The sequence below is a fragment of the Monodelphis domestica genome, chromosome 2, assembly GCF_027887165.1.
Source record: "Monodelphis domestica isolate mMonDom1 chromosome 2, mMonDom1.pri, whole genome shotgun sequence".
NCBI lineage: Eukaryota > Metazoa > Chordata > Mammalia > Didelphimorphia > Didelphidae > Monodelphis > Monodelphis domestica.
Window position 1 is genome coordinate 250,756,370 of NC_077228.1, and position 26,363 is coordinate 250,782,732.

Below are 26,363 nucleotides of genomic sequence, written 5' to 3' on the forward strand. Positions count from 1 at the left end.
TTCTCTAAGCTTGATATCTTCCCCTTCCTCTATCTGTTGATTTTTTTACCCATCTTTAAAGCCTAAGTCAAATGCTACCTTGCAGAAGGGGGCATTCTCTGATTTCTTCCAGCAGGCAATGAATTCTTCCTTGTAAAACACTTTGTTTATATCTCTAGTATTTGCTTATCATGTAAAGTTAAATATCATAGTTATGTGTATATGTATCATAACACCCTCTTAAACTATGTTTTATAAGAAAAGGAACTATGCCTTTTTTAAACTGTATTTTTCCCAGAGACTCACACAAGCACCTTAATACAACAAATGCTTAATAAATGTTAGCTGAATTTTAGTAATTTCGATCCTCAATAGTAGCTAGCATATATACTACTTTGTGTTTGATAAATATTCATTGATTTAATCATGTAGTCCTAAAATGAGTACAGATGACAAAGAAATTCAAAGCCACCTCCTGTAATGCTTTAAGAAGTCATAAGAATTCAAAGTTAATATAGAATAAGTAACTGTTAAAAAAAAACAACCTAGGAAGCATAGTACCTAGTATGATGTCTTACATAGTTACTTAATAACTGTTTGTTGAATTAAAATGAAACACTTTTTGGAAACAGGGAGAACAACATGACACATCTCTTAAATCTGTTCTGACAAGATATGCATTCCACTCTTACTTTTGAAAAGATAATAGAATTTAGATCACTTTGCTCAATTATGGATTACCATGCTCATTTTTAAGATGAGGAAACGCAGATGAGGTCCAGAGAGATAAAATAACCTGTCCAGTATCACATAGGTAATAAGGAGCAGAGTCGAAGTTTGACCCCAGGTCTTCTGATTCCAATAATTGGCTCTACTTTGGGATATAGGGCAGCAGAGGAATGAAGTCAATGTGACAAGATTAGGCAAACATATTTTGGCCATTATTAAATTTAATTTGTATATGTTTAAATTGGTAAATAATTGGCATTGTTGCTTTATTAAAAGCTAAAAAAAGGGGGTAGTTTCTTCTTAAGAGAGAGGAGAACCACTCCATTTAGGTCAGTTGGTCCTAAACTTGTGCTAGGAAAGGTTGCAGAGGAAGTAGTTAACTATAGTAAGTCATAAACTAAAGAAAATCTGTTAGTTTTCTCTATCAGAAAACAAAGAGAGGGTTAATTGTAAACCAAAAAAGAAAAAAATTGTTTAGCTTTTAAGACTGAAAAGTGATTAGAAATCATGAGACAGAATGTGACTTCAGTTTAGCTGTATTTTTGTTCTTGACTTATGAATTGACAATTAAATGAGGAAGGTTTGCAAAATATTAGAATAAATAGTAACTCTTCTTAATTTACTTTGGAAAGTGTCCTTATGTCACAAACTTTTTTCTTTCAGTTGTGTTGGAACCCCCGCAGGCGTGCGTGAGCATGTGCGCCGCACACACACATAACATCCCCTGCAGTGTTGCTTTAAATCAGTGAAAGAAAGTATCCTGAGATGAATAAAAAAGAAGGGAAAGCAATTAAGTCTTTTCCAGTTCATTGAAAATCCCAACCAAGGGTCATAGTTTGTGTATATACAATTTATTGTAAATCAGCATCCCTGGGTTCTAATCCAAGTTTTATATTAGCTGTATGACCTTAGTAAATTTCTCAGTTCACTTTCTGGTTCTCAGTTCCTATTTATAAAATAAGAATATTAAGCGTGTTGATTCTTGTGGTCTCTTCCTGCTCTGGCAGTCTGGGATACTATATTTATCAGATGAGATCCTGTGACACATATTTAAAACCCATTTTTAAAAAGAACCAGCTAACATAGAAAATATCTTAAAAGAAAGATAAGGCAGATCAGAGGATCTCTACTGACCTAGTATTTATTATTAATGGCCATTTTATACATATAAGGGGCAGCTAGGTGGTATAGTGAGTAATAGGCTTGAAATCAGGTAGAACTAAGTACAAATCCTGCCTCAGATACCAGTAGAAATGCTGCGCTCCCCAGTAAACTTTGTGAGGACTCTACTGCTAAAGAAAAAAACATTGGTATTCCAGACTTGGGGGGTGCTTTTGTCACATCTGTTCTCTACAAATGTGTCTTACTACCATCTGCTTCAAGTTTGTGCCCGATTTTCCATACTGACTCACACTCTTGGAGGAGATTAAAGTTTTTTGGGGAAAGTTCTTGCTATGCCATTGAATAAATAACTTTTCAAAGATGGAGACCAGAGAGGGAAGTGTGAGAGAAAATTAATGCTTGTAAATTGAGAAAAGTAAAATAAGTTAAATGCAAATATATATTATTCATCTTTGGATGGTTATACTAGTTCATATTCTAATTCTTGTTGCCCTTAGCTGCTACATCTCTCCATTTAGCAAAGATTTTCAAAAATTTCTAAGGCTGCTTTTCTATTTTCTATTATGTGCCATTTACTTAAATTGATTAAATATCTTTAGGAAGTAGTAATTGGCTATTATCAGTACTATTTATTTCCCTATTTTGTAATCAATAATTTGTTCAAATAGGTCAAATTGGATTTCTTTTAACTGCAAATAGCATCCACCATTTGTGGTCTTCTAATTTGTTTTTTATTTCTATTCACCCTCTTTGTTGATGGTCTGACTATAGAAAGACAGCTGGTTCTTACACATTAGTTACCAGCTATTTCTTGTCAAAGATATAATCAAATTCACCTTTTCTTCCTGGTGCTTTCCATATCTAGCTGCCTCTTGATTGGGTTTTTTTTTTATGTATTCATGATATATAGGTCTGAGCTCACTGTATAGAGCTTTTTGTCTGTGATTAATTTCAAATCTATATATATATATATATATATATATATATATATTTTATATATATATATAATTTTATATGTATATGTGTTAATTTAATTGGAGGATCTTATTGAGTTTTTGACAAAGTTATTCTATATCTTCTTGCTTTAACATATATGATAATGTACATAAGCTACAATTGTTGATGTGGAATTATTTTTATAAATACTAATCACTTTAAGAATTATTGGACTACCAAGGTCAAAAAAGAACCTAGATATTATCTTTCAAGAAATTATCTAGGAAGATTGTCCTGACATACTAGAACCAGATATTAAAAACAGAAATTGAAAGAATCTACCAACCACCACCTGAAAGATGTTCAAATGAAAAATCTCAGAAATATTAAAGCCAGATTTCAGAGCTCCCATGTCAAGGAGCAAATATTAAAAGCAGACAGAAAGAAACAATTCAAATATCATGGAGGCACAGTCAGGAGAACGCAAGTTTTAGCAACTTCTACTTTAAGGGATTAGATGGCTTTAGAATATGATATTCTGGAGGGCAAAAGAGTTAGGATTTAACTAATAATCATGTACTCAGCAAAACTGAGTACACTCTTTAAGAGGAAAACATGCTTAATGAGATAGAGGACTTTTGAGTATCCTTAATGAAAATATCAGAGATGAATAGAAAATTTGGCATTCAAATACAAGACCCAAAAAAAGCATAAAAAGGTAAGCAGGAGACAGGGATTCAGTAAGGCTAAGCTGTTTATGTTTCCACATAGGAAGATACTATTTTTAACTCCTAAAAATTTTTATCAGCATTAGTGCAATTAGAGTCTACATATATTAGAAGATACAAGTGTGAGTTGTGTATGATGGGATGATTTAAAAAATACAATTAGGAACTGAGAAGGAGGGATGCACTGGGAGAAGGGGGAAGGAAAAGGTAGACTGAGGTAAATTATCTCACATAAAAGAGTACAAGGAAGAGCTTTTATATAGAGGGGAAGATGGGGGTGGTGGTGGTCAGAAAAGCTTGAACCTTACTCTAATTGGAATTGGCTCAAAGAGTGTGTTATACATACTCAGTTCAATAATATGGAAATTTATCTTACGTCTAAGGAAGTAGGAAGGGAAGGGGACATGGAAAGGCAGGGCTGATAGAATGGTAGATTGTTGGTCAGAAGCAAAACACTTTTGATAAGGGACAGGGTGAAAGGAGAGAGAAGGATTTATTGGAAAGAAATATACAGCAATGATAACTGAAAATATTTTAAAGCAAGTTTCTCAGATAAAGGTTTCATTTTGCAAAAATATAGAGACAAGTCAAATTTATAAGAATATAAATCATTTCCCAATGAACAGGAATTTTTACATTAAAGAAGTTAAAGCTATCATATGAAAAAATACTCTAAAACACTATTGATTAGAGAAATGCAAATTAAAACAACATTGAGGTACTATCTTCACCTATCAGATTGGCTAATAAAATAGAAAAGGAAAATGACAAATATTGGAAGGGATGGGGGAAAATTGGTACACTAAAGCACTGTTGAGGGGCAGCTAGGTATCACAGAGGATATAGCATTAGGCTGGAGTTGGAAGGACATGGGTCAAATCTAGCCTCAGACCCATGCTAACTGTGTGACCATGGGAAAATCATTTAAACACAACTGCCTAATCCTTACTGCTCTTTTGCCTTAGAATTAATATGTAGTATTGATTCTAAGACATAAGTTAAGAGTTAAAAAAAAAAACTGTAGGTAGGGTTGTGAACTGATCCAATGACTATGCCCAAAGAAGCATAAAACCATGCATGCCTTTTGACCCAGCCACTTTATCTATATCCCAAAGAGATAAAAAACGAACAAACAAACAAAGGGAAAGGAACTATTTATACAAAAATATTTATAGCACCTCTTTTTGTGGTAGTAAAGAACTAGAAATTGAGGTGATACTTCAACTAAGGAATGACTATAAGGAATGATGAGCAGAGGGGCTGGACAGCTAGGTTGATTGATAGCCAGACCTAGAGACAGGAAGTCCTGGGTTAAAACCTGGTTTCAGATACTTCCTAGCTGTGTGAGTCCAGCTGGGCAAATCACTTAACTCTCGTTGTCTAGCTAGCCCTTACCACTCTTCTGCCATGGAACCAATACACAGTATTGATTCTAAGGTGGAAGGGGTTTATTTTTCATTTTATTTTTTAATTTTTTTAAATTAATAAGCGCTTTATTTGAACAGATCAAAGGACTTGAGAGATGGGACTATGCAGGTACTGGATACAAAGAGGCCCTCTCCACTTGTGTTATAAGAATTTAAGAGGAAAAAAAAGTCACAAATGGTTTAGGTGAGGCAAGCAAGTGATAGTAGCCTTGTCTAACAAATGGTACAGAATGGAGAAAGGACAAAGGGTGGAATAACGTGTTTCTTGAAAAGGAGTATAGCTAGGTACAAGAGGAGAGCTCCCAAATGGTTATGGAAGGGCAAGAGCCTTGTCCACCAGCATATGCTGAGTGATCTAAACTTCTGAGAGGCTTTGAAAGGGCAGAATATTGAGGGTGCAAAAGTCAGTTTCATATCTAGTATGACTTTTTTTAGGAAGTCATACTTTTTCTTCTCTGTGATCACTGAATTATTCACTAGCTACTTATTCTAATTACTCCATACCAACTCTAGAAACCAAAGTGAAGCTGATTAACAATAATTTTCAGAATGTTAAGGCAAGGTTTTTTAAAAAAAGAAATGATGAGCAGGATAATTTCAGAAAATCTTGGAAAGACTCATACAAACTGATGGAATGTGAAGTGAGCAGAACCAGAACACCATACACAATAAAAACAATATTGTACCATAATCAACTATGTATTACTTGGCTGTTCTCATCAATACAAAGATCCAAGACAATTCCAAAGGACTTAGGATAAAAAAATGCTATCCAATTCCAGAGAAAAAAGTGAAGTCTGAAAACAAATCCAAGCATACTTTAAAAAAAAAAACAACTTTTTTTTGTCTGTGTTTTTCTTTTACAACATGACTAATATGAGGAAAAATGCTAATCACAAAGATTGCAATTTGGGATGACAAAGTGTCCCATGATATGTTTCTTGTTGCTTTTGGGCACATAGTAAAACACATTCTGTTAATTCTCATCTCCAAGGAAATGACTAGATAATCTTTCATTTAGTTACAACTTCCTTTTGTTTTTTGCTTCTATTTCTAGTGTAAAGGCCAACATTGGAAAGTCTGACTTCTTCCAATAGCATAACCATTCACTGTTAACTAGACAAATATCACACATTTAGATCATCAACTAATTAATTACTTAGTTAAATTAATAAGATAATTAATTTTGTTTAATTATTAATAAATTAGTAAGATTAACTAATGTTGGCATATAAACTAAAGGGGGTAGTAATCACAGAATATTGAGGGCTGTTTTGTATTTTTCTTTATTTCATTGACTGTCATGGCTAAATTCACTACATGGTAAATCCTAACTGTGATACTTCTCTGTCAAAAACAGAGAGTTAGCCAATGGGAGTACATTCAATATCTTTCTAGTGATGTGACCAACAAGATCAAGGACTAGACAGTTTCTCCAATTTGCATGACCTCTTGAACCTCTCCAAAATAGAATAACGAAGAGATAAAGCAATTTCACTGAACTCTGTGTCTGAGATATAAAGAAATTGAATAAGGTTTGCACCGTGAGTAACAGATAAGAAGGTTAATCTGTAATCCTTAACATGTCCACTCAGCACTCACTCCATCAGTAATCACCATACTTGGGCAAAGTTATACAAAATAAATGAGGGTTGGCAACAGAATTCTACTTTATCTATGCCTCCCTCTAGATTCCTGACAGCCAGAGGCCAGAATCTTGAGCTGGCTGGGATGACAGCATGGTAATGTTCTATGCTGCCATAGGGATCATGCATGGAAATGAGGAACAAAGGGAACTGGGGCAAGATGCTCACATGTATTGGATCTACTGGGCCTGGAAAAAATGGGGGCTAGTGTTTATTTAAAATCTGTCCCTCTAGAAATCTGCCCCTCAAGAAATCACTTGGGGCAGAGACTTAGGCTGGTGAAATGTCAATTGCCCAATATGGTAAGAGGTTTTGATATCCAGTCCCAATAAAACCATTATTAAAGCATAAGGAACATGATATTTGAATATAAGGGGGGAAAGACTGGTATTACCAGAGATTATAGAGAAATAAAAGTTTACTAGGATACTCTAAAGACCTTGAGCACAAATGGAAAAACCAACAGTGAAGATATTAATAACAAAAAAGGAAATGATCTACAGATCTAAATGAATTCAGTTATCTAAGGAAGATGGGAAGGAACAAGCATTTATTAATAGCCTATTTTATGCTAGACATTGTGCTAAATCTTTTGCAAATACCTCATTTGATAATCTATAAATAAATAATAGGAGCCAGAAGGAATCAATTCTTAGGCAATAGATCCTATGGATTCCTAAGAAAGCATGAAAGCACAATAGGATGTTCCAAAATGGTTTGAGAGAGAAATAAAAGCTGCAAAAGCAGATTTCATGGCTTGTACAAGAAATAATTGAAAAGCTAGAAAAGCACCCCAAAAAGCAACTGACTGGGAATGCAGATACCTAGAAGAAAAGAAACTAAAAATAGTAACAGTAAAAGAAAACATGATTTCTATACACCAAAATATATTGTTCTGAGACAAGATAGTTAGAGACATGGGGCAACTTCTATCTTCTTTATTATCTTCAGGACTTGGTATGTCTAAGAGTTAAGCACAATAGAAAAAGAAGGTCAAAAAAATCTACAAGGTAATGAGATAGAAAGTGTTTAAATAGAGGTTTTTATCTGAAAGAAGACAAAGCTACCCTTGGGGCCTGATTTGGTCTCAGCTTCCCTGACATGGTTTCCTGATCATATAGGGCAATAAAATTTTGTCCTCTATAGGCCTAAGAAGGCCTCTCAGAATGGGTGGATGTCTAAGACTATGCTAGTTGTCAAATACTGATGACATATTGATCAGAAAGGTCTCCAAATAGAGACAAGGGGGTCTGAGCCCAGAGAAAATAAATGCCATAATGTTCTTGCTGCATAGTCTTTCTGGATTAGGGTAAACTACTTTGTTAAAATGTTTAATGACTTATAAGTGCCTCATTTCAGCCCAACACTGAAGCTCTGGTGATAAAGGCACATTTAGAGCAAATGGGTATCTTAGAAACTTTAATTCTATGAAGAATATAGAAACAAAAGAAGAAATAAATAAGTATAAATACTATAAGTCAAAAAATTGGAAAAGACAGAAAGGTAAAAAGATAATGACAAGAATAAGGCAAAGAAAAGAAATTTCTTTTTAGAAAAAATCCCATACGAAATGTAATTTAAAATGAACAAAACCAAAGGAAGCAGAGTAGAAAAGAAATTCTACTTAAATGAGAGAAAAAATAAGAGAAAGAATAATATAACCAGATAGAATAAAAGAAAAGAAAAAGAATTAATAAAACAAAATGCAATGTCTTTACCTCCTTGATTCCATGGCAGAGAAGGTTCATCACAGAGAAAGGAAATCATTTTGGTTTAAAAAAAACAGAGACTAAGCTGAGTAACAAGGGCCAAAGACTGTCAATATAGAGAAAATGGTAACTGTAGAAGGTATAGTGAGAAAATAGGCACACTAATAAACTTTGTTGGAACTATGAATTGATTCAATTAAACTGTATGTAATTTTGAACCATTTCTTCTAAATCACTAAACCACAAGGCTCAGAGCTACTGTTATAAGGCATATATATTAAAAACTTCAAAAAAAAAGAAGGAAAGTACCCTTATGAAATGTAAGGAAGTCTCAGGTTTTACAGAAAAAGTTATGCTCTAACCTATACTATTCTCTGATTAAAATTTTATGATTATGTCCTCCAAGATGTAGTTGAGAATGGATATGTAGTAGTCACTTATGGTAGAAATGATGTTGTTCAGTCATTTTTTACTTCTGACCAATGCTTTGTGACCCTACTGGGAGTTTTTTTTTTTTTTTAGCAAAGATACTGGAGCAGTCTGCTATTTCCTTCTTCAGATCATTTGACAGATGAGGAAACAGAAGTCAAAAGGGTTAAGTGATTTGCCTAGGGTCACACAGCTAATAGGGATCTGAGGCCAGATTTGAATTCAGGAAGATGAGTCTTCATGACTCCAGGCACTCTATCAATTGTACCAGCTAGTAATTCTATGGAATAGTAAGTAAAAGGAAACATTTGAAAATATTAGTTTAAAAAAAACAACTTTTGGGTAATCAGTAAACTAAGAGCAGCTCAAGAGAATGGATGAAATATAAATTCCTATAGAGATATTGTATTATTGATGTTTGTATTTTTCCCCGTTTCTCCCCAAAGGACCTTGCAGAGTATATTTGAGAGGGAAGGAGGAAAAGAATGGAAGGGGAAAAGAAAAGGAAGAAGGAAAAAAGAAAAAAAGGTCCTCTGTGCTTGAAGCCACTTTAAATCATTTTGGAGAAATGATTGTTAAAACTTTTAGGGTCAGTACTTATACCTTGTAAATCAGCAAATATACAAATCAGTGCTTGACTTATTTAATTTTTTTCTTAACTGTTGAGACTCAAGAAACTGATAGAGAAAATGTTAATAATTCAGATTTAACTATTCAAGATAGTTTCTTCTCTTTTTTTTGAAGACCCTAAAGAAATAGCCCTTCTCTTTGCCAAGACCAACATTTCTATATGTGTACTTGACCCCATCCTCTCTAGTCTTCTCTAGCAACTTTCATCCTCAATCATCTTCCCAACTCTCACAAATTTTCAACCATTCCCAATCTACTTCTTCTCTACTACTTTCAAATATAGGGGGTAGCTGGGTATCTCAGTGGTTTGAGAGCCAGGCCTAGAGAGGGGAGGTCCTAGGTTCAAATCTAGCCTCAGACACTTCCCAGCTGTGTGATCCTGGGCAAGTCACTTAACCCCCATTGCCTAGCCCTTACCACTCTTCTGCTTTGGAACCAATACACAGGATTGATTCCAAGACAGAAGGTAAGGGTTTTAAAAAATGCCCAAATCTTTCCTATCCTAAAGACAAACTTCACTATACCATACCATTCCTTGAGGTGTCATCTGATAACTCTCCCCTTTTCTTCTTCCATATATATGCCCATTGTCTTCATACATTGTGTCTCTTAGTTGTACAAAATTTTCTACTCTACCATAACCTGCTTTTTTTGCCTGGAATTGCAATATAAAATTCTAGTTTGTGGGTCCCTTCCTTTGCTTAGCTTTTAGAATAAGGAACTAGTTCAATTATTACTATTATTTATTGTGAATCCATCTGATCCTGGGGTTTTAGTCTCTAACAGTTCATTTATAAATTGTTCAAAATTTTTTGAGGTAGGTTTAAAAATTTTTCTATTTCTTGTATTTATCTCAGTACTTTATATTTCATAAAGATTCATCTATTTCATTAAAGTGTCAATTTTATTAGCACAGAATTAGAGGAAATCATTTATAATTTTCTTTATTTCTTCATATGTTATTCTTTCTTTTTTTCATTTTTGATACTGACAATTGGGCTTTCCTCTCTTATTAAAATCAGACTAATGAATGGTTCAACTATTTCATTATTGCTTCTTTCTTCTCCAAAAGCTTCTCATTTTATTTATTAATTCAATGCTTTTTCCCTTCTAATTTTGTTAAACTCTGAGGTTAAGAATTGAATTTTGGTGTTTAGTTGGAATTTTAAATTTTTTTATTTTCTAGGGTATTTTTTAAATTGCTCACCCAAATTAACTGATCTACAAAGTCACATGTAAAACCCAGTGGAACTGCTCGTTGGCTATGGGGGGGGGGGGAAGCTGAGGGGAAGAATATGAATCATGAAACCATGGAAAAATATTCTAAATTAATTAAATAAAAAATTTTCACTTCAAATAAAAAAAAATGAAAGGACCAAATTAACTGATCTATTCTTTCTCATTTTTTAAAATTAAAATTCCTGGAAACACAATTTTTTTCCTCAAGACTATTGAATCCTAAAAGTCTGTTATGTTCTATCTCATTGCTATCATTTTCTTTGATGGAATTTTATATTGTTTCTCTGATTCGCTCTTTAGCCTATAGATTCTTTAGAATAAAATTACTTGATATCTAATTAATTTTAATGATTTCTTTAGCATCCATTTATTGAATATACTTTTATTTAATTATAGTGATGCATTCAGTATTTAGGCTTCTCTTTGTGAGGTTTTTATGCATTCATGCCAATCTCCTGAGTTAACCTCTTTCTGTTAATTGGATAGACACTAGTCTATCTGGTACTGGTCCCTTGAGTGGGCCTCTTCCCACCTATAGGGGACTCTTTTTGCCTGTAGAAAATCAACGACACATCCTGTGGCTGGTCTCCTGGTCTAGATTCATCCTAACAGAAAGAGATCAGAGACACACCCTTCCTTCATGTGCAAGTGCCCTAGGCTGGACTCTTCTTAATTTCAAGGGACAAAGCAATGCTATTCCATAGTGTGCCAATCTCCTGACCTGTATTTCTTCTGCCTGCAGGGGATCAGAGAGTCATCATTCTATTTTGTGATGGACTCCCGAGTTGTTTTCTTTCCTCTTTCAGAACATTCTTCCTGTCTGCAGGGGACAGAGAGATGGCATTCCTTACTACCCTCTCTACCTATCTTAGACTGGCCTACCTGTAAGGATAGGAAGAATGTTATTCTATCAGCTCCTCATCCCACTCTGATTCCCTCACTTGAGCTGCCTAACACCTTGAGAGAACTCTACCCTGATGCTGAGCCCCTAGTGATGTTAATAACTCACTTGCACTCATTCATCACTGATTAAATCCCTTTCCAGACATGCCATCCCAGTGATCCTGAAATCTGAGGTGTTATTGTTCAAATCCCATTCTCCATCTCCCACTGTCTACTCCTTAATTCCCATCCTTCTCAACCCAACTCTCCCCACCCCACCTCCAAGGTGTAAGCTGCCCACTCCTTCCACTGTGCTTTCTAGAATGCTTGCTTGGTAAGTAAACTTGTTTTCATCTTAAATCTTTTTCTTTCCTTTTTCTGTCATCTTCTGGCCTCATTGAGACCTTGCTCCTTCTTGATGACATAGCCTCCAACACTGATTGCTCTACCCTTTCCAGCAGTGGTTGTGTTCCTCTTAACTAGAGGTAGGAACGTTAAAATAGTCTGTGTTCCCCTCAATCACTTCCACATTTTCCTTTTACCTTCATCTTTGAGAAATCTCTCTTCTTTTGAGGTAGCTCACAGTATTTCCTCTCTAACTCCTGCTCTCATAGTAGGAGATATTTGAACAATGAAACCGCCTTATGTGATTTGACCTCTTCCTCCACCTGAGAACTCTGAGAACTCCCTTAGTTCTTTCCCAGACCATCACCCTTGAGTTATACTGAATATACTTCCTTATATTGATTCCTCAATGAACCAGTTCAATTCTATACTATCTTCTTCTCTTGAATACTCTGCTCCCTTATCCTACTGCCAATCTGGTCCTGCCAAGTGTCAGCCCTAGAATATTTCTGCCATAACTGCTACTTGCATGTTGATGAATAAAGGTTGAGAAAAAAATCAGGAAACTTTTCCAGTTTACTGACTGCTTCCTTCATTTATCTGTTCATCCCTGCAGGCTATCATCCTATATCTCTTCTCTCTTTTGTGGTTAAACTCCTTGAGAAGGAAGTCTACAAAAGGTATCTCCAATTCTATCCCCATCCCTCTCTTCTTAACTATCTACTGTTTGGCTTCTGACCTCATCATTTAACTGAAAATATTTTCTCCAAAGTTACTAATGAAGAAACCCTTAATTGTCAAATTGAATAGCCTTTTTCCAGTCTTCATCTTTTTGACCTTTCTGTGAACCTCACTCACCACATTGATCTCATCAGTAGACTCTCTTCTGTCCTGGTTCTTTTATCTTTCAACTATATGTGTCTCACAAGACTCTTTACTGGATCCTTTTCTTTTCTCCTTATATATTATTTCATTCTCTATCACCCAGTCTCATGGATTAAGTTACTATCTCTGAGGTGGTAATTCTCAAATTTGCTTATCCATCCCTAACCCTACTGCTAACCTACAGTTTCACAACTCCAACTGCAATTTGAACTGAATGTCTTGTAAATATTTTACACTTTTATAGGTTGCTCTCCATACCTGGAATTTTCTTCCTTTTCCTCTTGGCTTTCCTGGCTTCTTTTAAACCCCAGATAAAATTTTGCCATCTGTAGGGAGCTTTTCCCAATCTTTCTTAATTCTAGTTACTCTTTTGAATATCTCCAATTTGTACTACTCAATCTTATATGATTCTGACTGGGCTTCCTTGTTTAAATGCTTTCTTTTTGGTGGCTAGCAATATATTTTTTTTCACCTGGAAGCTCTGGATTTTAAGATTTCTTTCAGTAAGTTATGGGTAGATTACTTTAATTTTCATTTTGCTCTTTGTTTCTAAAAGCTCTGGATAGTTTTCATTTTTGCTTTTGTGTGATATGATATCTAGAATTTGTTGTTGTTATGGTTTTTAGGTAATGTAATTATTATTAGAGTCTCCATCTGTTTTCCAAGATAGTAATTTTTGATAGGAGATGCTTTTTATTTTCTTTTTCATTCAATGTTTCTTAATTTCAATCAATAAATCCTTTATTTTGTTACATATCATTTCATTCATAATGTCCTTTTTTAATTACTTGTTTCATCTCCTCCAAGAATTACTTTTGGACAATTATTTTCCAGGAACTGACCTTATGGATAAAACATACCTTTATTTGAGGCTTTGCCAATAGTCACTATGAGTTATAACTCTTTCCCTAGGCTTAGATCCTGAATATCTCTGGATTTATAAAATTTCTTTATTGTTCAGGCGTCTTCTTCTACTTATTCATGTTTCAACCTTAGTAACCTTAATTAATTTTTGATAGGATCAGACTCTGACTATATACCTGCATACTTGAGTGGCTCTTATTTGTTTTTGTAATTTCTAATATATGATGAAATAGGGGTAGAAGAAAAAGAGAATGACCTTTATAAAATATAAATATTCAACAATAAATATTATATGAGAATAAATGGAATATATTAGGGTTCCAGTAGAAGGAAAAACTAGATTCAATGAGGTCACCTGAAGCTGATGTTGGTATCTGACTAGATATACATAGATAGATCTATGAAATCAAATCAAGCCAACAAACAGTTGTTGAGGGATAGAGAAACAAAGAATAGCAAAAACATGACCTTTCCCCTCGGAATTCACATTCTAATGAAAGAGATAAAATGTGACTAAATTAGGGAAAAGAAGCTTCAGATTTAAACCAATATTTTACACCATATTTTACAATTAATTCAAAATGCTAAATTTTAAAAAGAAAATCAGATTATATACCTTTCAAAGGATATGTCTATAGCTAGACATATCCTTTTAAAAATGTATGTTATTGATATCTTTTTTTATATATCCCCTAAACTTTCCCCAATATTCCTCTGCAACCTTTCACAGAGAGGTAGTCTAAAAGATATATATTTTTTTTAAATTGGAAAGCAACCCCAGAAAAACTGATCAATTGAAAAAGAATGAAAACATGTGTAATCTACCACTCTTGTAGACCTCTCATGTATACAAAAGGGTGTGGTGTCTTCTCATATCTCTTCTTCAGTGCTATATGCTTGTTCTTTGTAACTTTGCAGCATTTATTTGTGATTGTTAATCTTTCTACTCATATTGTTATAATAACTGTGTATATGTTTTCTTGTATCTACTTACTCTACTCTAAAAAGATTCATACAAGTCTTTTTATGCTTCTCTATATTCATCATACTTGTCACCTTATGTTGTTCAGTCATTTTAGTCATGTTCAACTCTTCAAGACCCCATCTGGGGCTTCCTTGGCAAAATTATTTCCATTTCCAGCTTATTTGAAAAAAGAGGAAATGGAAGCAAACAGGGTTAAGTGATTTGCCCAAGGTTACACATAGTAAGTGTCTGAGGTCAGATCTGAACTCTGGAAGATATCTTCCTGACTCTAGATCTAGCACTCTATCAACTATGCCACATACCTACCCCTTTGTCATCTTACATTCACATATCATAATTTGCTTAGTCATTCTCCAATCAATGGGCACCTGATTATTCCTGGTTCTTTGCTATCACAAAAAAATGTCATCAGAAATATTTTTGTTCCTGTAGACCAGTGATGGGCAACCTTTTGAGCTTGGTGTATCAAAATTCACCAAAAACCGAGCATAACTTGGTGGTGTGTCACTTTAAGAAAAAAAAAGTCCTCAGGATGTGGCCCCATAGCAGCTGCATGTGGCCATGTGTCATTGAAAATGGCTATGCATGTCAGTGCTGACACATGTGTCATAGGTTTGCCATCATGGCTGTAGACTTTCTTCTTATCAATGGCTTCTTGGGGAATAAGCCTACTACTAGAATGTCTAGGTAAAAGGGTATGGACAGTTTATTCACTTTATGGTTGTATTGATTTACAACTCCAGCAATGCATCAGTGTGCCTATCTTTCCTCAACCCTTTCAACATTAACTATTCAGATTTTATGCCATCTTTGCTAATTTTCAAGGTGTGAGGTGAAAATTCAGAATTCTTTTAATTTGCATTTCTCTTAGTGATGTAGAACATTCTTTTATATGGTCATTAATAGTGTGTTATTCTTTTTGAGATCTGTTTGTATCTTTTGACTTTTACTTACAGGGGAATAGCTTTTAATCAAATATACATATAATATATATCAACAGATCATATGTATAATAATAGTATAATGAATATTGCAAAATTACAAAGAAGAAGCATAGCCTTAAAGAGATATAAGAAAAAAATTTCATTCCCAACTCGTCAGAATAGGAGGGAGATTGAAAATTGAGCAGCACTGCATGTGTTTTCATAATCGTTAGCTATATTGAATGGCTGTTTCCCTTCCTTCTCCTTGCTTCTGTTGTGGCTTCTTCTTTTGCTTGTTGACTTGACTCTCTTTTTTAAAAAAAGTTTTTTATATGTGATGGCTCCATGAGAGAGGGGAAAGAGAAGTGTCAGGGATTCTAAAAGTTAAAATAAAGCTGAGGCTTCTAAAGAAAAGCCAATAACACCAAAAATTATATAGGGGAATGTTAGAAAAGAGGAAAAAGGATCAAAGAAAGAGTATCACTTTGAATTGTGATGGAAGACATGGTTAAAACTAAGAACAGAGAGTAGGCATCTTTGTACTTGATCTTTTGTTTCAGTTCTTTTCTATCTTTTTAATGGAATTAAAAGAACAAAAATGGCCAATAGGGAATTGATACCACTTATCAGTAGAGATACTAAAGACAAAATCTGGCTACCCTTAATGAAATTTGCATCATTGGAATCATATGAAATAGATCCTCAAGGACAGAAAAAACTGATGTGTTAATGTCGAGCTACTGTCAGTGACATCTGAAAGATGTCATCTGAAGATGACATCTGAAAGGACTTATAAATAAAAAAGCTGTCTAACCACTGTCATTCTTCCAAACTCCCACAACTAATTGGAGCAAAACTCTAAAATTTATATCATATCAAATGATGATCAAGACATTTGATGAAATACTTCACTAAGTGATCTCTTCTATTCCAAAACTGCATATAAAGTCAAACTCATTCCTTTCATATTGCCTACAGGTAATAGGAAGGGGACCTGTTGCTGTTTTTCATTTGTGTCTGACTCTCTGTGACCCTATTTGGAACTTCCTTGGCAGGGATAATGGAGTGGTTTGCTATTTCCTTCCCCAGCTCAATCTACAAAAGAGTAACTGGGCCAGTTAAGTGACTTGCCCAGAGACACACAGCTAATAAGTCTCTGAGACCAAATTTGAATTCACAAAGTTGAATCTTCCTGACTCTAGGCTATCTCTATGCCACCTAACTTCCTAGCAGAGAAATTACCTTGCCCAAATAATGGATTTGAAAATTAGAACAGACCAAACTAAAAGAGACCCAATACTTATCAATGACTATGGAATATCAAGAAATATTAAAACATGAACAAAGTATTGAAACATGGAAGAAAATTAGGATATCTAAGCTCAAAAAAATTGATGTGGAAAACCGTTCAAGAAAGAAAATTTAAGAGTCATTGAACCCACTGAAAAGTGATTAAAAAATATTGGACACTAGGGCACTATTTCAATAAATCATAAATGAAAATTGCCTCAGTCTGTTGGAATCAAAGAGCAAAATGAAAACAGAAGGAATATACTAAATATTCAGGAAAAAAATCCAAAGAAAAAATTACAGGACTATTAGAGTTAAAATCCAGGTTTCTACATCAAAGACAAAATACTGTAAGAATCCAAAAAGAAGCAGTCACTTACATTTTTGGACATAGTCAGAGTGTGAATTTATTTCCCTTCACTCTGATGATTTGTTATAAGGTTTTTTTCTTTCTTTTAGGTTTTAATTGGGTAATAGTACACAGAGAACAAAACAAAGTTCACAGGGAAGCACAGATAAGCAGGGCAGTTTCAAAAGTAATGTAAGGAATTTATATGTTTTAATCTTTTAAAAAAGCAAGTTACAGGAAATAAAAAAACTTAGTTTCACATATCTTCTTTTGTGTTCTATGCACATATATCTTTTTCTGGTGTTAAAGTTCATGCTAAAATTTTTTAAATACAAAAATATCATGGAGAATGGGGGGAGCCATAGCATCAGAAAAGGGCAAATGTCTTAATTTTCAAAAAAGAAAATAAAATAGTATATAAATTATAGGCCAAAGAGCTTCATTTTTAATCTTGGAGGAAATCCAGAATGGATTATTAAAGAGAAGGTTAATGAACATCTAGAAAAGAAAATTAATGATTTTGAAAAGGAAAGACAGATCATGGTACATTAACCTTATTTCCTTCTGTGATAGAGTAATAAACTGGCATATTGATCTAGATAGTCTTCCTGATGTTAGTAAAGCATTTGATAAAGTAACTTATATAATTTTATTCTTGCAGTAGACAACTTCGGATACTGGTTGAAAGTACAGACTCCTTAATGGTCTAGTGGCAATTTAACAGGTCTCCATGGGAGGGCCTCATGCATCTGTACTTGACCTAATGCTTTAAATATTTTTATGTGCATGAAGACAATGGCAGTATGCTTATTAAATTTACAGATGACATCAAGATGGGAGAGTTAGCTAAGAAAATAAAAGATGGTTAGTATTTAAAAAATCTTTATATTATAGTATAGTGAAATTAATATTATAAAATATGGAGAAGGTAAAAAGAGAATAATATGATTCTTATTTAGAGCTCGGCTTTCTGTTATTTGGTCAGTATATGGGGACATATTGTTGATTTTGTTTTCTCATGCATATATGCAAATAGATCCCCAATGGGAAAATATCAATACAAGCAGCTAAATTTTTTTCTCTTTTGGGCTATGAACACTTTCCCTTAAAGGAAGCAAATAGGCTCAAATTATCATAGTCACTATTAATAAAATTATGCACAGAATAAAATAGCGCTTGACCTAGAGTCAGGAAGAACTGAGGTAAAATTCTGCCTTCCTATTCTATGACCTTGGGTAAGTCACTTAGTTTCTATATCTGTAAAATAATAGCACTGAACTCCCAGGATTGTTGTGAGAATAAAATGAGTATTTGTGAAATATTTTACAAATTTTTAAGTGCTATTCATAGATTTTGAGGCTAAAAAGAACAGATACTACACAAGGGAGAGGGAAATCCAATGGATAATGTTGAATTTGTGGTCTGTGATATGGTTAATATACCACCACTATGTGACGCTGGGCAAATCATTTAACTTACTTGAGCCTCATGAGCTTACTTTATCTGTAAAATGAGGGAATGGGACTAAATGTTTTCCAAGGTTCATTCAAACCTAAAATAAAAGCCTTGGTGCACTATAGAAATTACTACTTAACTTTTCTTTATCCAGGGTCAATTTCATAACTAAGTCATTTAAACCCCTAAAATTTCTCCTACCCTTATCACCATGTAATGTGGTAAATGAGGATAATTGTCTATATAATCTCTTTCAGTTTTTTTGTTCTTCATTGAAAGAATAGGTTTTCCTGGCTTGGATTTGTAGGAGTAAAAAATGAATAAATGCACCTAGTATTTAAAAATATATAGGATTTTTAATAATAAATCAAAAGAGGGGAAAAGTGTGGCAAATTTTCCACATGCACAGATTACATAGTTTGGCTGTCCACATGGGTCAAAATTAATCAAGGAAACAGATATAAAATATTTACCTAGTCATTTTCCTCTCTTTTTCCTGTGCTATGGGTTCTTAAACAACCAAGTGAATAAGTCAAGTGGGTAGCTGAATTGGTAGGTAACATGGAGATGGCTATTAATTAACCAAACATTTATTAATCAATCTTTTTTTTAAAGGAGGGATACTTTAAACATGTAACAGGGTCAACAAGCATTTTTAAAGCATCTAGCATATGTCATATAGTATACTAGTTACATGCGATCCAGTGTGAAACAGAGAAAAAGTTCAGTTCATTGCTCTACTACAGCAGAAACAAAGCTACCTACACTTCCTGCTAATCAGCACTACTCCAGTTGCACATGATTGAGAATGCAGAAATGAGAACAACATCATTAGCTAAAGCAAACATTTCTAAGCCTTGAATCCTGTTGTCAAATATATTATGGCTTAATTGTGGGGGAGACAGAACATAAATACATAAAAGGAAACTAATAATGTGAAAGTGAAAGCACTTTTTTGATATCTCATCATAATATAGAGGCAGCCCAAATTCTTCAGAGGAAGTCAGGTCAAGATAGATGGAATGTTCTCAAGAATAAGATTCTGAAGACATAAATAGAAACAACTCAAAGGAGGGAAAAAGTAGGGAACTATGTAAGAACAGTGAGACCATGCAGGGAAGTTATCAAGCAACTTAATGTTTAAGAGATGTACAGATGGATAATGGAAATGAATGAGTATCTTGAGTACAAAAGGCTGGTACAAAAATAGTATCTGGAGTGCTCAGAGTGAGCTGAGATCACAAAGTTCAGAATCAAATCTCCCAGCACTCCAAGCACTCCAGGGCTTATAACCTTTCTAGAACTGAGACATATGGTAGATCGGCCCTCCAACACAGACTAGTAGGGCATATAGTTGCTTAGTTCCACATCACACCTTTCTAGCTCTTGGTTTTTGTTTCTATAAAAAAGGAAAAGAAAGTGAGTCTAGCATTTGAGTTGAGACTGACACAAACTACGATAGGAAGAAAATATTAAACTTATTGTATTTTTGCCTTCACCTCCTAGCTTGAACTGAGGGAAACAATCTCTCTCTTTAAAAGAAAGTGTTTTCTTTCTCTCTATCCCTCTCCATGAAATTATATATAATATTTTACATAATTTCACATGTAGGTGAAATTACATTATATACAAATATAAATTATAACACATTGAGTATATTATATAATATTTCAAATGTATATTATATATTATACTGTGTACAATACATACATTTGATGACCAATGCACTAAAATTGTTTTTACTGGTTATATACACACATAAGTATGCATATATTGGTACATATACTAGATAATAACCAGTCAAAAAGCATAAGCATAAAATTCAATGAAAAAACTGGAATTTTCTGTGCTGGCTTGAAGCATATGGAAAGGGTCAATGGAAAATGGGAAATTGAAGAACCAACAAGCAAATCAGGAAATTTGGATTCTCCCTTAGGAAAAGAAGGGAGCTAGGGCTCCAGTTCCAGATGGTCTATAGTTTACAATTTGAACACTTTCACAATTCCCTCCTCCTACCTATAATTCTTTTCTTCATTTGCAGGTAGCATTTGGTTTCTCAGTCAGCTCCCTGTTATTTGCCCTGAAGTTACCCATTCTGCTTTCTTCCTTTTTCTCATAAATCCATCTAAGTCAAGGACAAGACAACAAGAATAGGGGACCAAAGGATGAACCAAGGAACCTTTTGATGGTTCTTTCCAAGGTGCCAAAGTGTGAATTTCCAGCTTCATGAGAAGTCACACACACACACATACACACACACACAGAGGCATAATAACAATAATTAATCCTCTATGTGCACAATAGCAAAAAGAACTTTTTTTTTTTAACCCTTACCTTCCGTCTTGGAGTCTATACTGTGTATTGGCTCCAAGGCACAAGAGTGGTAAGGGCTAGGCAATGGGGGTCAAGTGACTTGCCCAGAGGTCACACAGCTAGGAAGTGTCTGAGGTCAGATTTGAACCTAGGACCTCCCGGCAAAAAGAACTTTTAAAGCTATATTGGATCTAAAGAAAATCAAAGAAGGAATAGAACTGCTCTTTGGGGGACAGATAAGATTATATCAGATGATTTTTTTGTTTGAACGCTGTCAACGCAGAAATCTAGAAGTCCCCAGTTTATTTAGTTGGGAGATAGAAACCCCAGGTTTTGACCTTGTCACAGGAGTTTTCCCCCTGAGGGTAGGTCCTACTTCACCGGTCTCAGGCTAACAATAGACAATCCACTTCAGGTGGGAGCTAAATCCATGAGAGTGACTCTTTCTCTCCAGAAGCCTTTCCCCAGTATATCACACCTTCCTTCTGAGGATCAAACTCGGGACTTTCAGCTTGAGAGACTGACCAGCTGCCTATGAATTCAAGTCATTTGGCCCATATGTATAACAAAAGAACAAGAAATAGACCACGAAATGAATTGGTTATTTCTGAAGAACTACCAATGATCAGCACCCATAGAAAGATCATAATGAACAAAAATGCTACAAGAAAAATGGCAAAGCTCTGGGTTGAAAAAAAAAGAAAAAAGGAAGAATTAGAATTTGCACACTATAGGTCAGTGAGTACCTCTAATTCCTGAACAACTACAAAAATAACACAATGGGTCTTAAAAAGATCTTCCACTTACTTTTTTTTAAACCTCTATACCGAGTATCAGTTCCAAGACAGAAGAGCAGTAAAAGCTGGACAATGGTGGTTAGGTGATTTGTCCAGGTTCACACAGGAAGTGTCTGAGGCCAGTTTGGAACCCAGGACCTCCTGTCTCCATCCCTGGAGCTTGAGTCACCTTGCTACTCCCTCTTCCATTTACTTCTAAACCCCTTATGATCTGGCTTCCATTCATATTTTTCAAGCCACTTCCCCCTACTCTCCCACCCCACCAAGATGATCACTTTATTGCTAAATCTAGTAACTAAATTCAGTGGTCAGAAATGAACCACTTTATTGCTAAATTCAATGGCCATTTTTTAGTTCACATGCTTCTAGATTTCTTTGCAATGTATGACATTGGTATCTTTATGGATGCTCTCCCTGGATTTATGTAAAAATACTTTCATGGAGCTCTTTCTATCTGCCTGATTGATCTTTTAAAATCTCCTTTGCAGCATCATTTTCCATATTCCCCTCTGCATGTATGTACTCCAGGCCTGTGTCCTGGTCTCTTGTATACAACATTTCAAACTTCCCCTCATATCTGGAGTACTTTTTTCCTTTCTTTTGACTCTTGGAACTTCTTCAAGGATCAGCTAAAATGTCATATTCTTTAAGGTACTTTTCCCAATTTCTTCAGTTGTTCAACAAAATATTTACTTTGTAATTATTTATATATAGGTGATATTTACTTATCTTATGTTTCATCTCCTGAGGTAGAAAGCAACTTCTTGAAGGCAGGGTCTGACTCATTTTTGTTTTGGTATCTCAAGTAACTAGCACAATATTTGACATAGAGTAGAGATTTATTAAATGTCTGTTGACTGATTTCTTAACAGGAGAAAATAATGAGTCAAATTTAATAATTTGAAGTTTAATAGGAATAAGTCTATGGATTCAAAATGTTACCTTCACAACTATGGTATGGAAAAGATATGTGACTAGATTCAAATAGAAATAAAAATGTAGAATGACAGTATGTTAGAAAGGAAAAGGACCTCAGTGATTAGATGGTCCAATTCACATCAGAAAAACCATTCTTCCCCCCCACCCCATATTATTATATACACAACAAAGTTATCCAGCTTTTTGTTTGAAAACATCAAATTGGGGTTGTAAGGGGGAAATCTCATTACTTTTTGAGGCAGCCAAAGAGAATCACAAGGTTTCAGGGGATCACAAATATGATATGAGTAAACAACCTAGACCTATTCGGTCTATATCTAAAATTCTGTATTTAGTTCTAGAAGCTAAAAATTTTAAATGGCATTTATAAGTTGGAGAATGTCCAGAGAAAGGCAATCAACTTGGTAAGAGGATCTGAGACTATGAAGGTAAGTTGAAGGAACTGAGGATGCTCAGTTATGAGAAGAGAAATCCTACAGTGAATATGATGCCTTGCCAGGGTTTGAAGGACAGTCAGATGAATTTGGAGTTTGGACTTCTGCTTGTCCCCATAAGAAAGACAGGTAAGCAGATTGAGATTTTATGTAAGAAAAAAAACTACCTAACAAGTTTAGTAGTCCAAAAATAAAATAGCTGACTCAAGAGGAAGTCGGATCTCTCTTACTGGAGGAAATCAAGTAGAGCCTGGATGAGGTTATAATAGAAGAATATTTAGTTTAAACATAATTTGGACTAGACGGCTTTTCAGATCCCTTCCAACTCTGACATTCTATGACCAAAAAACCATATTTGCAAATTCTCAATGAAAACTGAACATTAATTTAGAACCTACTTTTGAAATAGCTTTGAGATCTTAACATTCATTATAAATGATTGATGACTATAGTAAAAATCCCCTTACTACATGACATAAGGAAAACAAGAGTGCCCTTTTAGTGGAACAAAGGTATAGGTAAGAAACTTAACTACTAAAAAGAGAATCATGCCTTTTTATGTAAGATAAAAATAGTATTTTCTCTTCTGATAGAGTATTTATAAACATAGATGAACAGAATTCAGGTCAACTGCTATAAGGTAATACCAACTATCCTCACTGCTAAAATTTTCTGCATCGGCTTCATCATTATGTCTGTTTTAAATTAAAATAGATCCCAATTTCAATGCATTTAGTGAAATTTATAAGCAAGCTGGAAGAAGTAGGATGCTTTACAAGATTCCTTCTAGCCTGCACATATACTTTTAAAATATACTTTTAAATTCCACTCAAGGGCAAAGAAGAGATCAATAATTTTTAAACATTTGTCACTTTTTAGATATTGGTTTACCTCCACTCCCTCTAAATTAGTAGATTGTGTTCAAGAATTCCCAGGGATGGAAAAAAATCATCCTTCTCTACCCTCTTCTCCCTACTATGGTCAGCCTATTGATGAAACTCTCTAAACTTCTCTAGACTTGTTCTTAGATAGCAGACATGTAGGCTCATGAAACAAAAAAAATTAATCAACATGAATTGAGTTCTTACTACATTCCAGTCACTGTTCTAATTAATAGGAACACAAAGAAAAGCAAAAGATAAAATAAGTTCCTGGTCACAAGGAACTTACATACTAATGGGGGAGACAGCATGTAAAAAGGTACTTATAAAATATATAGAGAGTTGATAGAAGTGAAGATAGTAGGAGAAAGCAAGGAATATTAAATAAACTGGATCATAGAGTATAGAGAGAGGTAAAAGTATGAGAATAGAAAAGTAGGAAGGAGTCAGGTTATGAAGAATTTTTAAGTCAGAAGACTTCATATTTGATTCTGTGAGTTAATAAGAAATAATTGAGGTTTGCTGAGTCGGGGAGAGGGTTACATGCTTTAGGGGAAATAATTTTTGGCAGCTGAGTGGAGGATGCATAGGAATGGGGAGACATGATATAAGGAGATCAATTAGAAAGCTGTTGCTATACTACTGGCCAAATGTGTGACATGGAAAAAAAATGTCACAGTAGAAATGACAAGATTTGGTAACTGGTTATATGAGAATCATAAGTCAAGGATGACTTTGAGGTTGCAAGCCTAGTGTATTAGGAGTATGGTGATGTCCTCAATAGTAATAAGGAAAATATGATTTTGGGAAAATAGTAAGAAGTGCTATTTTGGGCATGTTGAATATGAGATCTGACATTTAGTGTGAGATATCAAAAAGTTTAGTAGTTATCTCATGAGAGAGACTGATGAGATACTACCTATATCTATAACTAAACCCACAGGAGCTAATGGAATTGCCAAGGGAGATGGTATAGAAAGAAAAGAGAAGTTGGCCCCTCAGCAGAGTCTGGGGGACATTCATATTTAGGGGACAGACAATGTGGTACAATGGAAGGAGCATTAAATTTGGAATCAGAGAACCTAGGTTTAAATCCCAACTCTTTCTTTCATTTATTATGTTTGTGACCTTGGGCAAGTCCTATAACATTTCTAAGCCTCTTTTCATTCATCTGTAAAATAACAGGGAATTAGATGACTTGCAAATTTCTTTCTTCTCTAGGCTGGTAGAATCTGCCAGAGTTTGAATGCTAGTAGAATGGGCAGTGACCAAAAAAAAGGGTCACTGTCACTCCTAGTCCATAATAAGATGTCAGAGTAGGATTTTAGCAGTTAGAGTCTTTGCTTCTGAAAAATCTACATCTTTTCTAAGGTGTCTTCTTTGCAACCACTGTCTGTCTTAAATGACTTACCTATTTGCCTCAGTGAAGCCTGGAAGAATGAGAAACATCTCTGTTGCTTTTTTAGCAGTTCCCATTCATAGAGGGTATTATTGCTAAATCTGAGGCATTCACAAGTATTTCATTTCTTCAAGGCCACTCAACAGAGTAATTCTGAGTACATTTTAATATCAAATTTCCCTCAATGCTGAGAAAATTCAATATAAGCTTTTGAAAGAGAGGAGGGCCTTTTTGAGATTTCTGGTATGGTTCTCCTCTGATGAAGGATAAATAAGTCTTTCTTGCCCTCCTGAGTTCCTTGTATGTTTATTCCATTTCAGCTCACGGACCTTCAGATAACTGTTTTGGCACTTTATGATTACATGGGATTTCAAGTCAATTTTACATCATTCTTTGAAGTACATCTTAGGCATGTATGAGGCACAGTGAACTCAAGCAATTCACAAGTAAAATAAACAAAACAATGTAATTGAAATTAGAACTCAGCACCCCCGAACTATTAATTTGGTGCTTACTTCATTGAACTAGATTCTAAAATCTTCCCAAGGACATCTTCAACCACAAATTCTATATAGACTAGACTAGAATATGCAATAGCTTTAGAAGAGGCACTTTGGGGTCTCTTAAAACCATCTCTTCTTGGTAAATTTAAAGAATTTCCTTGAACTAGTATTTTCTTCTTTCCTTTCAAGGTAAAATAGATGTACTGCAGAATACTTTATTCCAACCTCGACAGGAATGCAAGAGTTTCATCATATTGACATTTCTACTCACCTACAGTAGCATGAAGAGCCCACAAAAATCTTCCCACACTGTATTCCTCTACCAACCATCCATGAGGAAAACCTCACATTTGCTGAAGGCCCAGGTAAGAATTCTAAGCTATATATAATTTGGTACATGCAAATATGGTTAGGAGATGTGAGAGTAAATGTAGTTTTTAAAAGCAAACACAAAAATACCATATGAGAAACTGAAGGGTAAAATAGTTGGGCAGATTGCAAGCCAATCTGACATTATTCTCTTACTCCAAAGTGGTATGTCCAAG

General features: G+C 34.5%; 1 protein-coding gene across 4 annotated transcripts in view; it reads right to left on the minus strand.

The window, feature by feature from the left end:
- PMP22 (peripheral myelin protein 22) overlaps nucleotides 1–26,363 on the minus strand; it is a 49,405-nt gene that overhangs the window by 18,739 nt on the left and 4,303 nt on the right. The gene's annotated exons all lie outside the window — the stretch shown is intronic.